The sequence below is a fragment of the Onychostoma macrolepis genome, chromosome 03, assembly GCF_012432095.1.
Source record: "Onychostoma macrolepis isolate SWU-2019 chromosome 03, ASM1243209v1, whole genome shotgun sequence".
In the NCBI taxonomy this organism is placed as follows: Eukaryota; Metazoa; Chordata; class Actinopteri; order Cypriniformes; family Cyprinidae; genus Onychostoma; species Onychostoma macrolepis.
In genome coordinates this window covers 9,683,482-9,702,229 of record NC_081157.1, presented here as the reverse complement: position 1 = coordinate 9,702,229, position 18,748 = coordinate 9,683,482, and the positions used below count along the sequence as shown (strand labels likewise).

Below are 18,748 nucleotides of genomic sequence, written 5' to 3'. Positions count from 1 at the left end.
GTCTTCAAACAGTCTCAAAATCATCAGATAAACACTCGGAAACATATCTATGATGGCCAGAGCCTTCTGGAAATTGGCATTGTGTACAAACATCAGCTTTCGCCAGTGACTACTGAGAAGCTACGAGGCCTCTGTCTGCTGCTGAAGCCGAGCCCCGAGACCGCAGCCTCACCTACTGATGCTACCCGCACAAAGCGGTGACGCCGGTGGTGTGAATGCACCAGACACTTTCTTATGAACACTCCATGTTACAAGGAAAACATTGTGCAATTCTGAGTGTGCTACACACAGATGAGTGAGCTGGACAAACCGCCTGTAGAAACACACTCTTCTCTCTAAATGCCCCAGTCACTTTCTTATAAACTCTCCATGTTCCAAGGAAAACGTTGTGCAATTCTGAGTGTGCTACACACAGATGAGTGAGCTGGACAAACCGCCTGTAGAAACACACTCCTTTTCTCTCTAAATGCCCCAGTCACTTTCTTATAAACTCTCCATGTTCCAAGGAAAACGTTGTGCAATTCTGAGTGTGCTACACACACCCAGCGAACATGCCCGCGCAGGCCCACTGTGGGTTTTCTGTGGGACAGTGCGGGCAGAGCAAACCCAAAGTAAACCCACGTGGGCCCCATTTGTTTTGCCCATGTGTGCCCACAGCGGTTTTGACCTTTTGGGCCCCAACGATGGCTTTCTGTGGGCAACCACAAAAAAAATAAAAATAAATAAAAATACCCAGGGCCCCTTGTGTGTGTTTTTTGTGTTTCTTTTCTTAATCTACATGCAAATGTTGCACTAAAATTTGATTTCTGTGAGAATGACAGTAAAATGAAAACAATAAATTGTCCATAACAAAAATGTAATATATTCAACAGCCAATCAAATACTAAAACAGCACACGGTCAACAAGAAAACCTGTTTGTTTGTAGCAGCTGTTTTCAGACAAAGTCAGACATATTATATATTTTACCATATTACAGTAGTTCAAAAACCCAACCTCAACAGAATACCCTATATACTGTATATATTTACATTTACATTTAGTCAATAAGCAGACACTTTTATCCAAAGCGACTTACAAATGAGGACAATGGAAGCAATCAAAATCAACAAAACAGCAGTGATATGCAAGTGCTATAACAAGTCTCAGTTAGCTTAACGCAGTACACATAGCAAGGTTTTTTCCTCTAAATTATATAATAAATAAAAAGAAAACAGAATAGAAAAAGAATAGTGCAATCTAGTGTTAGAGGCCTTATATAATTGTATATATTTAAATAACTGACAAATAACACAAATTCATTATACAGTGTGTAAAGGATTAGCTCTTCATTTAAGCTTTTATTTTGAATTTTAGCTTTAGGAAATTGAATCATAGAGATTCGATATTGATCTGATTAATTAATATTAATCAAAATGTATAATTTATACTTTATTAACGACTCGTCCAGCGAGCATTAAACCAGTATATCTTAGCAATTCTGTTCTGTTTCGTAAATGAAACGAGAGTTTATTTGCTATTCTATGATACAATACTAAACAAAACACATATACACGTTCTGGCAAGAGGATTGCAATTTGAAGAAAGTTTAAGGTTCTAATGCTCTTTTCCAATAGTTCTGTAAATTCAGCCTGAGGAAGTCACAAACGTAGAATTTTACAATCTTTTCTTAAAAATTAATTCAACCAGTTTCCAGCAGAATTATGGAGAGAGAGTTTGTTACTTGCTCTGAGTTGAGAGGCACTCTCCAGTTCCCTTTCCTTCCTGGTTGGGAAACCCCCGGGGCTGCTGATGCAGTCCTTGCCTGACGTCACTTGGGGAACCCCTTCTGCGATTGGTTGCCTTCCTGGCAGCGCGCGAGTGGTAATGCTTTGAAGTCCTTATGCGGCTTCAGGCTTTGAAAGTTTCTTTGGTCAGAAGTTTGAAGGAGTGTTGAAGTCTTGGATGATCGACCTGATGTTAAGTCTGTAGGCGCTTCACAGCGCTGTAGGATCAGAACAAGTCAGACAAATTTAAGATTTGATCAGAACATCGGAACACGAGGAGCCGAAATTCCAGAGGGGCCCCAAGACTGCAACAGGACGTCATAAATCAGATTCCTAGCTCCAGCCAGTCTGAAGAAAGCCTAACTAACAAGCCTCTTTCACAGGACAGCTTGCAACATTAAGACAAAAGTATACTTATTGATAAGTCCAACGCAGGAAGGAGATCGTCAAATTTGGGGCAAGTAATCAAGATTAATGGCCAAAGAGATGCACCACGTGACCAGCACATGTAGATCTGTGATAGAAATCACGAGCTTCTTTAGATTGACTTTTCCCCCACACATAGAAGACAAAGAACCACACTGAAATTCCTTTGTCCAAAGAACATGTATTTTGGTCTCCACAGAACTTCACAGAGTCTTTTCCATTATTCTGGTTATAGAAATCACATCCAAAAGTATACTTTGCAAGAGTGTGTAAAATTCGGACCATGTGACTGATAACATGCTAATTTATGATGGAAGGAACACCCCTAGCTAAGATAATAGCCTATCTAATTGGTCAAGACACAAGATGGGATGTGTCCAGAAGCTGAGTTTAAAAACTCAGGACACCATCAAATCTTTCTTCTTCTTCAAATCCAGCTTCTCTCTTCTTCTTTTTGCCACCGCATTTTGACGCTGCTCTTTGAGCGCCATTCCAGCATGCTTCGGCCTGCATGCCAGATGCTACCACAATGAGAAGAAAAACCACCTAGTCTCGATATATAATTTTATTCTTTTACTTTAGTTTATTTTCTTTCTGTTGAGTTTCGTGTTCAAAAGTTAAGTTTGCCGCAAAGTCCAGCTCCGACTGCACCCGCTTCAACTTCAACCAGCAACTGACTCCAAAACCATCGTCAGCCAACGCCCAACCATTGGCTTCCCAAGACATCACTTCAAAGACTACTGAACTTCCAGCCAATCAGAAACTTGGGAAAACCCCTTTCCTGCAACGACGATGACAGAAGGGAATCCTTTTAACACAAAGCGCAAGTAACCTCCAGATTCTAACTGAGCTGGTGCATTTAATATAAATTTTAGCCTCATTGAGAAACTCAATGTGAGGGTTAATTAATTAAGTGATTGATGATTGTTCAGGTTTATGCAATTGCACATATTGCTATAACTTGGGATGTCACATTTTCATTCTCTTAAACTCATCCTTTCATCACTTTCTCTATTTCTGCAATGTGTGAATGCGTGTGTTCATGTGTTAGATTAGTTTATGTCTTAGGTTTATATAAATAAAGTGGTAACACTTTACAATAAGGTGTCATTTGTTAACATTAGTTAATGTATTAACTAACATGAACAAACAATGAACAATGCATTTATTACACTATTTATTCATCTTAGTTAATGAAAATACAGGTGTTCACTGTTTATTCATGTTAGTTCACAGTGCATTAACTAATGTTAACAAACACAACTTGTGATTTTAATAATGCATTAGTAAATGCTGAAATTAACATTAACTAAGATTAATAAATGCTGTAGAAGTATTGTTCATTCTTAGTTCGTTTACTAATGTTGTTAATTAATTAACCTTATTGTAAAGTGTTACCAATAAAGTCTTATTTATATTGAAAAGAGAAGTATCTTGTGTTTTGTGCTTACAGGTTAATGTCTTAAACTGCCGATCTTGTTACTGTGCTTATTAATAGTGTTTTCACTATATTTTGGATTTTAATATCAATTGCAGAGTTGATGTTATGCGGCTCGTTCAGTGAATCGCAGGCTGATTCAGCGATCAGCTGTAAAACAGTGATTCTGTTCAAATTCCCTATAAAATCATAAATAATTCCCTTTGAGCTAAATTGACTTTGTTTACATTATACATATTACCCTTACAGCGCGATCAGTGAGGCGAGACCAAAGTTTTCAAGCAGCGAGCGAGCAAGCAAGTAAAGCTGGGTGTGTTTTTACCAGACTGATTACAGTCCATCCCATTCACTGTTTGATCCAATCACATTTTCTCTGTAGGGCGGAGCCCCGCCCCACACGGCTTCTTTCCGTGTACATATTATCTGCTAATACATATGTCACATGGAGGAAATATCCTAGCAGATTTCTATAAAGTGTTATAATCATGCCTTATGATGCTAAAAGTCAACATTCGTCCACACCACATTATCGCTATCAAAACCAGCGTTAATTCAATATCAAACATAACGTATTTGTCATACCGAATACATAACCCATTTAGTAGATAAAATTAGTATAAGGCATAGATTAAAATATCCTAAATCCTAATAACCACAGCAAGCTTATAAAAGACATAAAATACACATTAATATATATTGTCTATTGAGTATATTGCTTTATTAGCGGCAGCCATTACTGATTGTCCTTTTGGCAAAGTCCACAAGAGTTTATGTGTTCTGCACAAGAAGAGAAAAAGACGCACGTTTCCTTTGGAATGCGGTAAAGAAAGGGGAGATGTCAGAAGTCATGAGGATGTCACGTTGTGTAGATCTGGTGATTTTCTTAGCTCAGGCGGAGCTATAAGTCAATCGTTTGTGTTTATCAGATTGGTAGTTTATGCGTAAAAGGTTTGCGGGTATCCCGAGCCATCTGTTTCTGGAACCTCTCCAGTTCTTTGTTCTTAAATCCGTGCAGATGTAACGGGGTCAGTTTCTCCTCAAACCTATCATTATTTATGGATCTCATGAGATGATAAGGAGAACAGGCAGGAAGCTAGCCAGACAATTGGGCGTTATGTTGGTCATTTGTTCATTTTACGACTCGGCGTGGAGGGAAATTTCTACACATCCCCCTTTCGCTCGGTGAGGTTCCCATTGCGAACATCACCGGGCGCTGGAACAAGAGGCAGAGAGAACAGGCACACACAAGACACAAACAACATCTCCATCACTGACTGAATCCTGGTGCAGGGTAATTTGGTAATGAACAGGTTAGAAACTTGAGAAGACATATAGGGGTGCATTGTTCAGGATGATTCGTAATCGGGTCATTTTGACTGGTTTAATTGTCAGGGGTTCGACGAGGCGGTATAGGCGTGATCTCAATCAGGTTGGTTGAGTTCTCAGGTTCGGGTTCTTGGTCGGTTTTATCATGTCAGAAAATGCGCGGGACGCCTGACGTGCAATTGTTGAAAGACTCTTGAACGGCGTTCACTCGCTTGTGTAGGAGGAAGGCCAGTGTCAAAGTGACAACATATCCTACAATAGTAGAGATGCAAACCGATGTGTCAGCGGCAGACCAAGACCAAATAATTGGCGCGCCAGCGGGCAGAAGGCAAGCGATAGCTTCTAAAGCTGTATTGACAGGAGTCAAATCAATGAGTTCCTCCATGATCCTTTCTTCCAATTCCAGATCGAGAACGAAGGAATGCTGTTTGAAGAAGGGTGAGATTTCGATTTCAGCCTGATACTCGTCGTTGGGTCAGGTGATACAATGCTAACTCGTCAATATGGAGGATCGAGCCCTTAGGAACCGTGATCCATAGAGTTTGGTTGGACAGGGTAATGTGTGTGGCTGTGTCGTGTTGATCGTATGTGAGGGTAGCTGTTCGCGCTGGGGTGTTGACCAGCCATCGGTTTCTGATGATTTCGGCGTGTGTTACCTCAACTTGAGCGCATGGTGTCGCTTCGGCAGGGCAGCTAGTGTCCAGGCCACAGAAGCCCTCTGTATTATTGTGGAACTTACTTCACGTAACATGTCGGTCATGAGGGTAGTTAGGAGTTGTGTCTGGGCTAAATCGTTTTGCACGACCGAAAACAGTTTATTAATGGATTTAATGGTTTGGTTTAGGAGGGTGCTATGGGTATTTAGAATTGTGATGGTGCCGTTCAGAGACTTCCCGAAGGTCTGTAGGGCGTGGCTCTGGACTAAGAGCTGTTGTCTTATTCCTGGCATTTCAGCCTGGATTTCGCCTACAGGCCGCCTAACGGTGGCTAGATTAACAGCATTAGCGGTGTTCATGCTAAACAGTGTTAAACAGAGTTCCTACAGCCGCAGCAGCCCCCAGCAGGGTGCCCAAAAATAGTTTGGGACGCCGGTTGTACCCACTTAATTCAGCTTGGGTTACAGTCATTTTCTGCAATTGGTGCAGCATGTGGTTCACATCAGCCTGGGCGTGGGCAAGGACTTCTCAAGTCCAACGGGCTCCAGCCCATGTGGTTTGGGCGGCTGAGAGGGTGTAGTGAGCTCTGAAAACATCATGGAGATCTAGTCGGACGTACACCTTTCGGGTGTAGGTTTTGCAGTTCGTTATCAATAAAACCCCGGTTGTTCACGGAGTACTATCCCTGATGCTGGTCCAGGTGATGCGACTTCTGGCTGGGGCATGACCCCAATCATGCAGAGAAACAAGGCAGAGAGTCTGAGCATCTTCCTGGTAAAAGAACAGACAGAAGGCACAATTAGCTGCGAAGATCATGATTTGGCGGGTCGCCTCGATTTAGTTGACAACGGGTTTCGCAATGATTTACAATTTTAGTGAATGGAGTCAATCTCAATTTTGGGACCTAGATTTAAGGACCGGTTAAGGGAGTTTCTTGATGAGGGGACTAGAGGGGAAAGGACATTATAGTGAGAGAGGAAAAAGGAAAAACACAAAGAGAGACAGAAAGAAAGAAAAAAAAAACTGTCCAATGTGGTAGGAAGTTCTTTGACAGGCGATGATGAGCGTTCTTCCTTGGTTGGGCAAAGCTGTAGTACCACACTTTGTGTCTGACATTGAGCTCATGGTGAGAAGCCTTTTGGTCATACTAGGCTTTACGACCTTCCGCGCTTCTTTGGAGTTGCTGTTGCACGAAGGCGAAAGTCGTTCTCAGGTGCTGATGCAAGTCTTCCAGGTACTGGTGAGTGATATAGGCGGTGACGAGATTCAGGTCACCTGGTTGGTATAGCAGGTGTAGCGGTAGCGTCATGCTTCTCCCTGTCATCAATGTGAACGGGGGTACTCCAGTAGACTGATGAGGGGTGGCTCGAGTGGCCATCAGTACCAAAGGAAGTTTAATATCCCAATCCTTTTGATTGGTGGATACATACTTCTTCAACATGCTGACCACTGTCCTATTGGCCCGTTCAACTTGACCTGAGGAAATTGGGTGATGGCTTATATGGAGCTTGGCCTGTATACCCAGGAGTTTCCACACTTCCTGCATGATTTCGGCGGTGAAGTGGGTTCCGTGGTCAGTGTTGACCCTTAAAGGCAGTCCAAATCTTGAGAAGATGTGGTTCATTAACAGGCAGGCTGTCGTTTCTGCTGAATCATTGGGAGCTGGGAGGCACTCTATCCACTTTGTGAATTCGCAAACCACGGTGAGGAAGTATTTGTTAAGCCGTGTTGACCATGGCAGGGGTCCTACCCAGTCTATTTGGAGATCCGACCAGGGGAAGGTCATTCCTTTCCTTTGCAGTGGGGCTCGGTGGTTTGGGTTTGCCGGTTGGAACTGGCAACACACCAGGCATCCTTAAACACTTGGATTGCTTCAGTCTGTTGTGCTGCTGAGAGGTTTGTGATTGTAGCTCCGTGTACCTTCGCTTTTTATTGAATCTCTACCTTACTTTCACTCCCTTTTGTCTAAAGTGATAATATATTACCTAATTCCCACCATATTTCTGGTGTTATCTTTCAAACTAATCTGATCGTCCGCTTTTAAAAACGCGAGTGCAGCTTGTTAGCCCATTAGCTTGTCACTCGCGGTTCCATATGCGTTTCTATTCGCACCTATTATTATTATTGTTTTTTTTTTGTTTTTTTTTACGTTTTTCACAAGCTCATCAAACAACAGTGGTAAGTGGTAAGTTAAGTTGGTATCATTCATCAATCATGGTGAGTAATGGCTTCTTCTCCTGCTATTGTTGTTTGCACTGTTTGCCACATGTATAGTTTATCTGTCTCTGTCAGCAGCGAGGGATTCACATGTGATAAATGCAGGGAAATAGTTAGGCTGACAGAGAAGGTTTTAGAACTAGAGACACGCATCCAAACTTTAGTTGAGGACAGTAAGAATGTGAGGGCTGTAGATACTGCTTTGGATGCGACTAGTTCAACAAGTCCTGTACATTGTTTGGTTTCGGTTGAGCCCGTGCAGCAGGGCAACTGGGTGACAGTGAGGCGGCATAGTCGCGGGTCAAAACACCACTCTTCCGTTCCGATCAGAACATCAAACAGGTTCTCCCACTCAGTGAAGCACCCACTGAGAAACCTGATGAAAGTGCTCTAGTTATTGGCGATTCTGTTATGCGGAACGTGAAAATAGAGACACCAGCCACCATAGTCCATTGTTTACCAGGAGCCAGAGCGCCTGACATCTTGGCAAATTTAAAACTGCTGACTAATGCTAAACGTAAATTCAGTAAGATTGTTATTCACGTCAGCGCTAATAATGTTCGACTTCGCCAGTCGGAGATAACTAAAAATAATGTTAAAGAGGTGTGTGAACTTGCAAGTACGATGTCAGACACTGTAATATGCTCTGGTCCGCTCCCTGCTTACTGGGGTGATGAGATTCATAGCAGACTGTCGTCACGTAATGGCTGGATGTCTAAGTGGTACCCGCAAAATAACATAGGCTTTATAGACAATTGGAAGAATTTTTGGGGCAGACCTGACCTGTTGAAAAGAGATGGTGTTCATCCCTCCTGGGGTGGTGCCGCTCTTCTCTCTAGAAATATGGCACATAGTCTTAGAGTTCGTACTTGACTAACTGGGGCCCAGGTCAGGAAGCAGACAGACTGGCTAAACCGATCGTCTGCTAGCCGCCTCATGTCACAAAAGTCAGTTAACTCTCAGCACATAGAAACCTTTTCACCTAGATATCACACTATAGAGACTGTGTCTGTTCCCCGAACTAGAAAATACAGAAAACATCCAAACCAAAGTAATAGTAACAATTTAATTGATGTTCAACAAATAAAAAACCCATATAATACAGATAAACGCATGATAAAGCTTGACTTATTGAATATTAGACCCTTTCTTCAAAAGCACTTTTTGTAAATGATATGTTCACTGACCATAAACTAGATGTGCTTTGTCTGACAGAAACCTGGCTAAAACAAGATGATTATATTACTTTAAACGAGTCTACACCACAAGATTACTGTTACAAACATGAACCGCATCCAAAAGGTTAAGGGGGAGGTGTTGCTACAATTTATAGCAATATTTTCAGTATCTTTCAGAGGTCGGGTTTCAAGTATAATTCGTTCGAAGTAATGGTGCTTCATATAACGTTATCCAAAGAAACAAGTATTAATGATAAATCCCCTGTGATGTTTGTACTGGCTATTGTTTAATCTTATCATTATACATTACTGACACTCTATCCTCCAATTTGATACTGTTAAGTGCTTTGACACAATCTGTATTGTAAAAGCGCTATATAAATAAAGGTGACTATTGTATACAGGCCACCAGGGCACCATACAGACTTTACTTAAGAATTTTCTGATCTTCTATTGGAGTTAGTGCTGACTGCAGATAAAGTACTAATCGTTGGTGATTTTAATATCCATGTTGATAATGAAAAAGATTTGTTGGGATCAGCATTTATAGACATTCTAAACTCTATGTGTCAGGACCTACTCATTGTCGAAATCATACTCTAGATTTAATACTGTCACATGGAATTGATGTCAGTGGCATTGAAATTTGGCAGCAGAGAGATGATATCTCACATCATTATCTAGTCTCCTGTATATTCCATATAGCTAAAGCTGTAAAGCCAACTCCTTGTTACAAATATGGTAGAACCATTACCTCTACCACAAAATACTGCTTTATAAATAATCTTCCTGACTTATCTCAGTTCCTCAGTATATCCAATAGCTCAGAACAACTTGATGATGTAACAGGAACTATGGACTCTCTCTTTTATAGCATTTTAGATATGGTTGCTCCTTTACGCTTAAGGAAGATTAAGGATAAGAGTCCAACACCGTGGTATAATGAGCACACTCGCGCCCTAAAGAGAGCAGCCCGGAAAATGGAGCGCAGCTGGAGGAAAACTAAATTAGAGGTATTTTGTTTAGCTTGGCGGGAAAGTACCCTATCCTACAGAAAAGCATTAAAACTGCTAGATCTGATTACTTTTCGTCTCTTCTAGAAGAAAACAAACATAACCCTCGGTATTTATTCAATACAGTGACTAAATTAACAAAAAATAAAGCATCAACAGGTGTTGGCATTTCCCAAGAGCATAGCAGTAATGACTTTATGAACTACTTCACTTCCAAGATCGATACTATCAGAGATAAAATTGTATCCTTGCAGCCATCAGCTACAGTATCGCATCAGATAGCGCACTATAGATCCCCTGAGGAACAATTCCACTCATTCTCTACTGTAGGAGAGGAAGAATTGTATAAACTTGTTAAATCATCTAAACCAACAACATGTATGTTAGACCCGATTCCATCTAAACTACTAAAAGAGCTGCTTCCAGAAGTCATAGATCCTCTTTTGGCTATTATTAATTCATCATTGTCATTAGGATATGTCCCCAAAACCTTCAAATTGGCTGTTATTAAGCCTCTCATTAAAAACCACAACTTGACCCCAAAGATCTAGTTAATTACAGACCGATCTCAAATCTCCTTTTCTGTCAAAGATACTAGAAAAGGTAGTATCCTCACAATTATATTCCTTCCTAGAGAAAAATGATATCTGTGAGGAATTCCAGTCAGGATTTAGATCGTATCATAGTACTGAGACTGCTCTCATTAGAGTTACAAATGACCTGCTTCTATCATCTGATCGTGGTTGTATCTCTTTATTAGTTCTACTGGATCTTAACGCTGCGTTCGACACTATCGACCACAACATTCTTTTGAATAGACTACAAAACTTTGTTGGCATTAGTGGAAGCGCCTTAGCATGGTTCAAATCGTACTTATCTGACCGCCATCAGTTCGTAGCAGTGAATGAAGAGGTATCATATCGATCACAAGTGCAGTATGGAGTACCCCAAGGCTCAGTACTACCCAGGTGAAAAAGACGTAGTATTAAATGTATTAAAAATATACTTGAAATTCAAGTAGTATGTTTATAATACATTTGTATTCCCAACATGCTTATTTGAAGTGCATTAAAAATATACTTTAATATGTTTTAATATATTTCTAAAAAGTATACTAGAAGTACTTTTGTATTAAATATATGCTTAGTTATACTTTTAAGGAATATACTAAACACAAGCATACTTTTAGTGACGTTTTAGTGTATTTACAAAAAACACGCTTATGTTACTCTTACTTAAAATATATTTTATGTGTATTTTGTGTAAGAACATAACAAAATGATTACACTTTTAGTAGGTTTTTAATGTACTTTATATTGCAGTAGGCCTACACATGGTTATATTTTAAATATTTATGTATTTATAATTTTAATATTTGGAAAAACATTTTTTACATTTACAATGTACAAACTTATTTCAAATATGTTGTTTAATATGGGTTATGCTACTTTGGTTGATTAGGCTGTTGTTCATTACATGATACATTAATTGTAATAAGCTAGGTGTTTATAAACTTGTTCAAGCTTGACGCCTTTATTTTCTAATATACATTTCTGAATTGATATTTCATTGTGAAAAAGACTATGTGAGACTCCTAAACTCCTATTTTGCTGCTTATTAATAGTTAGTAAGGTAGTTAAGTTTAGGCATTGGGTAGGATTAGGGATGCAGAATATGTGTTTTATAAGTACTAATAAACAGTCAATATGTTAATTAATAATAACAGGAGTACTCAATATAATTCACATCAGTGTTATTTTTTGTGTACTATGCACTGCTCTCAGGGCAGGATAACTCAATATAATGCATATTTTTGGTATTTTTTGTGTACAATGTGCTGCAGGAGTACACTAATATGTTATTTTCTCTCTTCTCTCGGTCTTTAAACAAGGAACCACTGAATACCAATCAAATGAATGGTAAGCATCAAATATTCATTTCATCCTTAACGTTTGAACCTTGGGGCTCCTGGAGCCTTCCTAGCACTGTGTATTTTAAGGTTCCAGGAACAATTAAGTGTGTGCAGTTGAAAATACAGTAGTCAAATACAAACCGTTTTTGCCATGTATCTACTATGCAAACTGAAATCCTAAGCTTTACATATTTCAATTGCAGGAAGACCTTATAGTCACTCTAAGGAGAAACTGGGAGACATGTGTCCAGGCAACCAATGGCCTTGGGCCTGGATTAATGGAGGACACATTTGATTTAATTGACTCGCGTCTAAAAGAAAAAGCACTAAGAAAAATCACTTCAAAAGCTGTAAGAATGATGTGTACTAGTTAAAGTACAGGAGTTTAATGTTGCATCTTTGCTGTACCATTTTGTTATATGTTGATGTTTTAGATGCATATAATCCACTAGATTTTTTTTAGGAAAGTAGTCATATTTTATTGTAATGTTGAAGTGTTCAATAAAAATATTTAGTAATTTGTTTATGATCAACATTTGTTCCTTCATTTTACTCTATACAAAGCATAAGTACAACATTCATTGACAAAAAAGTAGATGCAAGGTGAGAACATTTTTTTTTTTGGCTAGGCAAAGTAATTGTTTCAACAATGAAACGTTTCTTAAGTCACTTCAAGATCAACCTTGTTTTTTCTTCTTTTTGACTGTAATTTACAGTGACTGCATCTTTTGCTTTTTTGACCCTTTTACGATACTCAGGAAGTGCAGTCGTTTTCCTTTTCCTTGACACTTTAATAAACTGTGAAAAAACTAATTTGTGTGCTGTCTGTACTAAATTGTACACTTCCTTATTCTCTTGATATTTTTCTGATTGGCTCCACTCATGAAGATCTGTGAGCATGTCCTGCAGTGTAGCGCTTTTTTTCTCACTGGACATTAGGCTGTGTAAAGGTAAAGAATTTCTCTCACAAGATGCTGTGTAGAGAATGTTGTGAACTAGTATACATACACATACCTCTCCATAACTATTTGCATGTACAAAATCTTGTCCCTTTATGACTTACAACTCCTACGCTCCCATCAAAGTGCCAGACGATAAGGTTTTCATTATCTGTGAAATAGGATTGACTATCAACAATCTTTCTTGCTGCATCTGTCCTAAGGTCTTGAATCACAAGTCCTTGTTTCTCTGCAATTGTCTGTGAGAAAATTAAGTGTTTGCACATAGATCCGCATTGGAATCTTTTGCAATTGCATTTGTGCATCACCAAGTCAACTGTGTGAGGTTGTGTGCTTGTATCTGGTGGAACCAAACACCATTTTTAGACATGTCTATTTTTGCATCCAGGCCTTTTGCAATCATAGACTGAGCAGCATAAATGGTCTCATCACTGTTCAGTCCTTTGATTCGTCCAGTTTCTTTCAGGTCATCCGGGTAACTGAACAATAAAATAAAACAAGGTAAGAAATGGCCAACTGATGTAAGAATAAAATAATAATAATGATGATAATAATCATATTCCCTTATAGATTCCCTATAAAATAATAAAACCAAACTAACAAATATATAAACCTATACTATAAAGAAAAAAAAATTATTTTGCGTACTTTATTTTATGGGATTGTGGGTTCACTTGCTGTAGTTTTAGAATAATTAACGTCCTGAAAGCTGACAGCCATGTTTGATTAATATTTTGATGGGTGATAAGTGTTGTTTAAGGGAATTAACACCGATTAAGTCATAGAGAATAGATTGTGTTTATTGTAGAGCTTTGTTGACAATGGCAAGAGGTATTATCTATGCTATATATGATCAGAGTACCACAACTTGGTCATATGATTTCTGTAATTGGTAATTACAGTTTGGCAGTGAACTTACATTTACCTGTAATATTTCTGTACATCACCACACAGCAAGCGAAGAAGCTGATCAATCCTGCTATTCATCTTTCCCTTTAGAAACTGGTACTTCATTGTGAGGAAAAACCTGTGTACAAACGATAAGTAACTTAAAGCATCCTTAAGAAAAATTTGTCATGATTATCATCTTATATACATTATGAGTACTCTATTCTAATAGTTCACCTCTCTGCGCATGGTCTGAGTGAGTAAGTAAAACAAGCATTGTTTTGTTACATTTTAAAAGCCGTTTTAATGCTATTCCTTGATAAACTTTCCTATTGTTTTTGACTTGTGTTTTAATATGTTGGCTAACGTTATATGAAAATGAAGAATTCTGTCAGTCTGTTTTCCATTTCTGCATTGTTCCAGCTGATCTGAATAAATAAGCTATGCACTGGTTTATGTTGAGTGTATGCTCTTCCTTATTTTCTGTTTAACGACCGACCGCCTAAAATTAAATGATGATAACGTGAGGCAAGCATACGGCATAATCGTGACCTATTTTTAGCAGATTTCATTGAGGGATTTGACAGTGTGATGCAAAGATTAAGTATTTCAAGTGTAGGCTGTTATACACGCACAGTTTTTTTAATCTTTTGCCATTTTTGGGGGGTTTCTAGTTTTTAGACTAGTCGGATACAAAACTTCAGTTTAAACGACAGTCAAATTAGTCGTAGCGCACATCCCTACTTTCAACATCATTTTTATTAACACAACCTTCCAGATACGAGCAAGTTCATGTAAAATAATAATATGTAGTTTAATATTTATGACAATGAACTATAACTTCACAGCTAAATATAAACTATCATATTAACATTTAATAATTGAGAACTTCCATATGAATTTGAGTGTGGGGTGTGGGTGCTGAAAAACTGTGGTCCATGTCCTGTCTCTCCACGCTCCATCTATAAAGTAAACAGATTGGCTGTTGTTACAAAGTGATATTACAAAATGCCTATAAAATAATTAGTGTGGCTAGGCCAAAAAAATTATTAGGATCTGTGCTGTGAGTTCTACAAATATTACATTACTCAAGAGTCAAAGGTAGTTTCATTTGACTTGGCATATGTTACTTTCATTGACCAGCTACTTTCATAGCAGCATTAAGAAAAACGTCTTCTGAAGCATCATTAGATTAAGAAAAATATAAACATTCAAATAATACATTTTCATCGTGTCATTTCCGAAAAAAAATTTTTAGGTCAACATAAATTGACCTAATTTATTAATCTTGATAGGTATACACATGCACACTACTGGAAATACGTCATAATAGGGTAGTTAAGTCAACTGCAATTTCCATATTATACCAATTTGAAACAGGAAAAATCCCTTCAAATATAGTTAACATTTAGAAGTTATCTATAAAGTTATTAAATGGCAAAAGTTGCCTTGTTACTGTAACAGGGCTGACGAGACGTGAGACGTGCGGATCCAAGTGCAAGCTTTTATTTACAGGCATGGTCATATATACAGGTAGGGTCGAAACAATGGAAAACAGGTATGGCAGGGACAAGGCAAAGAGTAATCATAGGACAAGCGTGGGTCGACGATCGGCGAACAGTATCCAATGTGCAAGGCAGAGAGATAATCCAGGGAACACGGGAAAATAGGCAAGACAAGACTAATAACACTAGCTACTCTACGGAGCCCACTTATCGCTAAGCGGGGGATAAGTGCATACAATACTCGGCAGTGAGGGAAAGAAAGTCCAGGGTTTAAATAAGGCGTATGATCAGGTGTGCGTGTGATTAGTGCAATCAGCCGTGTGTGCAATCAGTGCAATGAATGATAGTAAATGGAGTCCAGTGTTGTGTTGTATGTATGGTGTGAGAGTCAATGTGGTGAGCGAGTGACCTCTGGTGGTGAATGAACAGTGCAGGGACAGGATTCGTGACAGTTACATGTTATTAGCTAATAAACTGTTACATGAACTCAGTTAGGGAAGGAAACTCAGATAAAACAGGTAAGATTAATAGGTAAGTTCTAGTAGGTGTTTCTGGGTAGGGATGCTAGCATTGAACCATTAACTGACAGTAAGAATTGTCGCTATTAACACATCAGTTAAATTGTTAAAGAATAATTTGTAATGTTTTTCTTTAAAAAAAATGCTGCATGGATTAAAAAAACTGCATTGTCAAAATGGCATTGAGAGCGAAAAAAACAAGTTACATGTAAGTTGTTAGTTAATCCTTTAAATTTTACAGGTATTCAGAAACAAGATAAATAACAGAAGGTATAAGTACCTTTTTTATTGTGTCAAAGCCTAACCTAAACTTTTTGAAGCTTGAAAATAAAGACTGTCTAGACTTCCAATGGAAAGACAAAAATGATGAATGAATATCAAAAATAAAAACATTTGTTTGAAGATGAATGAAATTCATTTAAAATGAATTTGGAACAACATGAGGGTGAGTAAACCATGACCGAATTAATTTTTTTTTAACTATGCTGATCTCAACTAAAATTTTAAATTTTTTAAAAGTAAATATAAACTTGTCCTGACATGTGTCCTACCTTGTGTATCTTGAAAAAATCTTCAGAGACTACTTTTCAGATAGTAGCAGATCTGCCAGGATCATAACTTGAATGGCTGATGCCATTATTGTCCCTGAAGACAAAACACAAAATTAGAGAAATTTAACTCACAATTAAGCAACATTTATGGACAGCTTATTTTTATGAATCACAACAAGACAATTTTTAACCACTACAAACTTAGCATTAGCAATTACCTGACATCTTTATAAAAACAAAGCAACTTTAGGATAAGGAAAGTAGAAGTCCCCCGCCATCTATGTTAGTTAAGTATATACATGTAGAACTATAATCAGAACTTAAGACTTCACTGGTATTTTTCTGAAGCAACACAAAATACCAAAAGACTTTGACGGAATGACAGACAAACTGAAATTTAAGATGTTATTCACTCTGCCAATTCAGTCTGAATCAAATTGGTGGCACACTACATTACATCAAACATGACCGGTCTTTAGATGTCATTCTTGTGGGATGTTAGTTTGTTATTTTTCATGTGTGTTGTGTAACGTTATTCACGATTTGATCAATCTTTAGGTTTAAATTTCAATCTAATATTCACAAAACAAAAGTATACTATTGCTTCAGAAGACTTAACATTTGTGCTGCTGGTCATTTCTGGTCATCATTACATCTGCATTAATAGCAATTCATCAAAATATAAAAACTGAAGAACGATGGATTTAAATAACTGTTTATAAGGTGACAAATTACATCTTGTACAATACTAAAGCCCATCAATTTGTTTAATGTGAATTCTACTTACTTTATTTTAGGCCCATATTAGTATCAGCCGTCTTGTTGCAAATGACATCACACCACCCCTCGCTGCCTTTGCACTGAAAAGATTGATTTCAAAAGCATGACAACAATTTGTTAGTATGAATTTTAAAAAAGACAACGTGAGGAGCAAATAACCATGTAAAATGTTAACTAAGGTTAACAAAACTGCCATTATAAATGCTCCTCAGCCCCTTTGTTCACTGCGTTCGGCGGATTTAGTAAACTTGATAAGCATCACATGGATATTCTAGATGAAACTGACAAAGCGGATAATAAATAATGATTAACTAAAAGTTTAAACGTATTGTAATACAGGGAATATGTCTTTGCCTTACCTTGCTTGAGATCTGTGGTGTGAGTGACGGTTAGAGATGACGACATCTTCCTGTCAGCCGTCTCTCCAGTTTAAAAATACAATAGGGGTTATGCGCAACAGACTTCCGTATTCTGCTAACCAGGTCTCGTTGCTTCCGAGTTTTGCAAATGCTCCGTTAAATATGAAGCTGTTTTACTTAAGATGCCTTCAAAGTAGTGTAGCATATTTGCTTTATGAGATGAACATAATTAATCATAACGGGTTATCAATTATATATCCATCTTCAGGAATTAGCTGTAGTATTAATAGTACAATAAAATGATTAGTTCGTCTGCAGTACGGGCCCTTCTATTGACTCTAAGGAAAGTTATTTCTCTGGCCACGACAAATAATTTCCTTACTGAAACATTGCTTCCGAGCATGCAGCAAGACCGGACGTTAAAGAGACTTCGTTCTGAGAGCAGCAGACACAGACAACCAAGTGTGAATACATATGGATGTTTATTAAACTACACTACAGGGGAACATGTAACATAGAACTAGACACAGACATACACACATTAAACATGGATGCCAACGCAAGGAAGGCATGGAGAGAGAGAGAGAGAGAGAGAGAGAGAGGGAGAGGGAGCGCTCGCACGCAAGAGAGACTGTCATGGCAAGATTTACACATCAGCTAACTATAACCTGTTAAGGACCATCAGATAATCACATCACCTTAATTAAAAGGGGTCGAAGCCTAGAAGCGCATCTAGATAGTTAACAAGTGGTTACTTGCATGGGTTTTGTGGGTGCTGAGTAAAGCATCCTGGTGCGTAGATTCCTGATGAATTCCTTTAGGAGTGAAAGCTTCGTCAAGCTTCAGCCATGGCTTGATTAGTCCGAAGTGAATCGACAAAGTTACTGAACTTAAAACTGCCAGAAGATCGGACTCCCCCCGGAAGGGGAGCCGTGAGGTTTCCAAGGTGATAAGTGTGTCTCCAGGACACCGAAAGTAAAGAGAAGAAGCTTTTGGTGTGGGAGAAGTTTGATCTGTTTCCCTGTAACACCCATTTTGGTTAGTTTGACCAATAACAAGGCTCATAGTTTCAGCGGGAAAGTGTTTCTTTGTCCCACTTGACACCTCATTTGCATGTTTTACGACTGATCTGGAGACTGGTGTAATTTTCCTCACAGTACGGTAAAAATAGTGTGATGCATTTCATGATCACATAGTGTACATCATTGGGTTACACTTTATTTTGATAGTCCATTTTAGACATTCTACTAACTATAAG

At 38.4% G+C, this 18,748-nt stretch overlaps 1 long non-coding RNA gene across 1 annotated transcript; it reads right to left on the bottom strand.

The window, feature by feature from the left end:
• Positions 1–12,281: 12,281 nt before the first annotated feature.
• On the bottom strand, positions 12,282–17,548 carry LOC131537613 (uncharacterized). The gene is made up of 5 exons (XR_009270325.1): positions 17,491–17,548; positions 17,139–17,211; positions 16,352–16,445; positions 13,815–14,739; positions 12,282–13,368 (listed from the first exon to the last, which is right to left on the bottom strand). It is a non-coding gene; the product is annotated as an uncharacterized LOC131537613 (long non-coding RNA).
• Between the last annotated feature and the right edge of the window lie 1,200 nt (positions 17,549–18,748).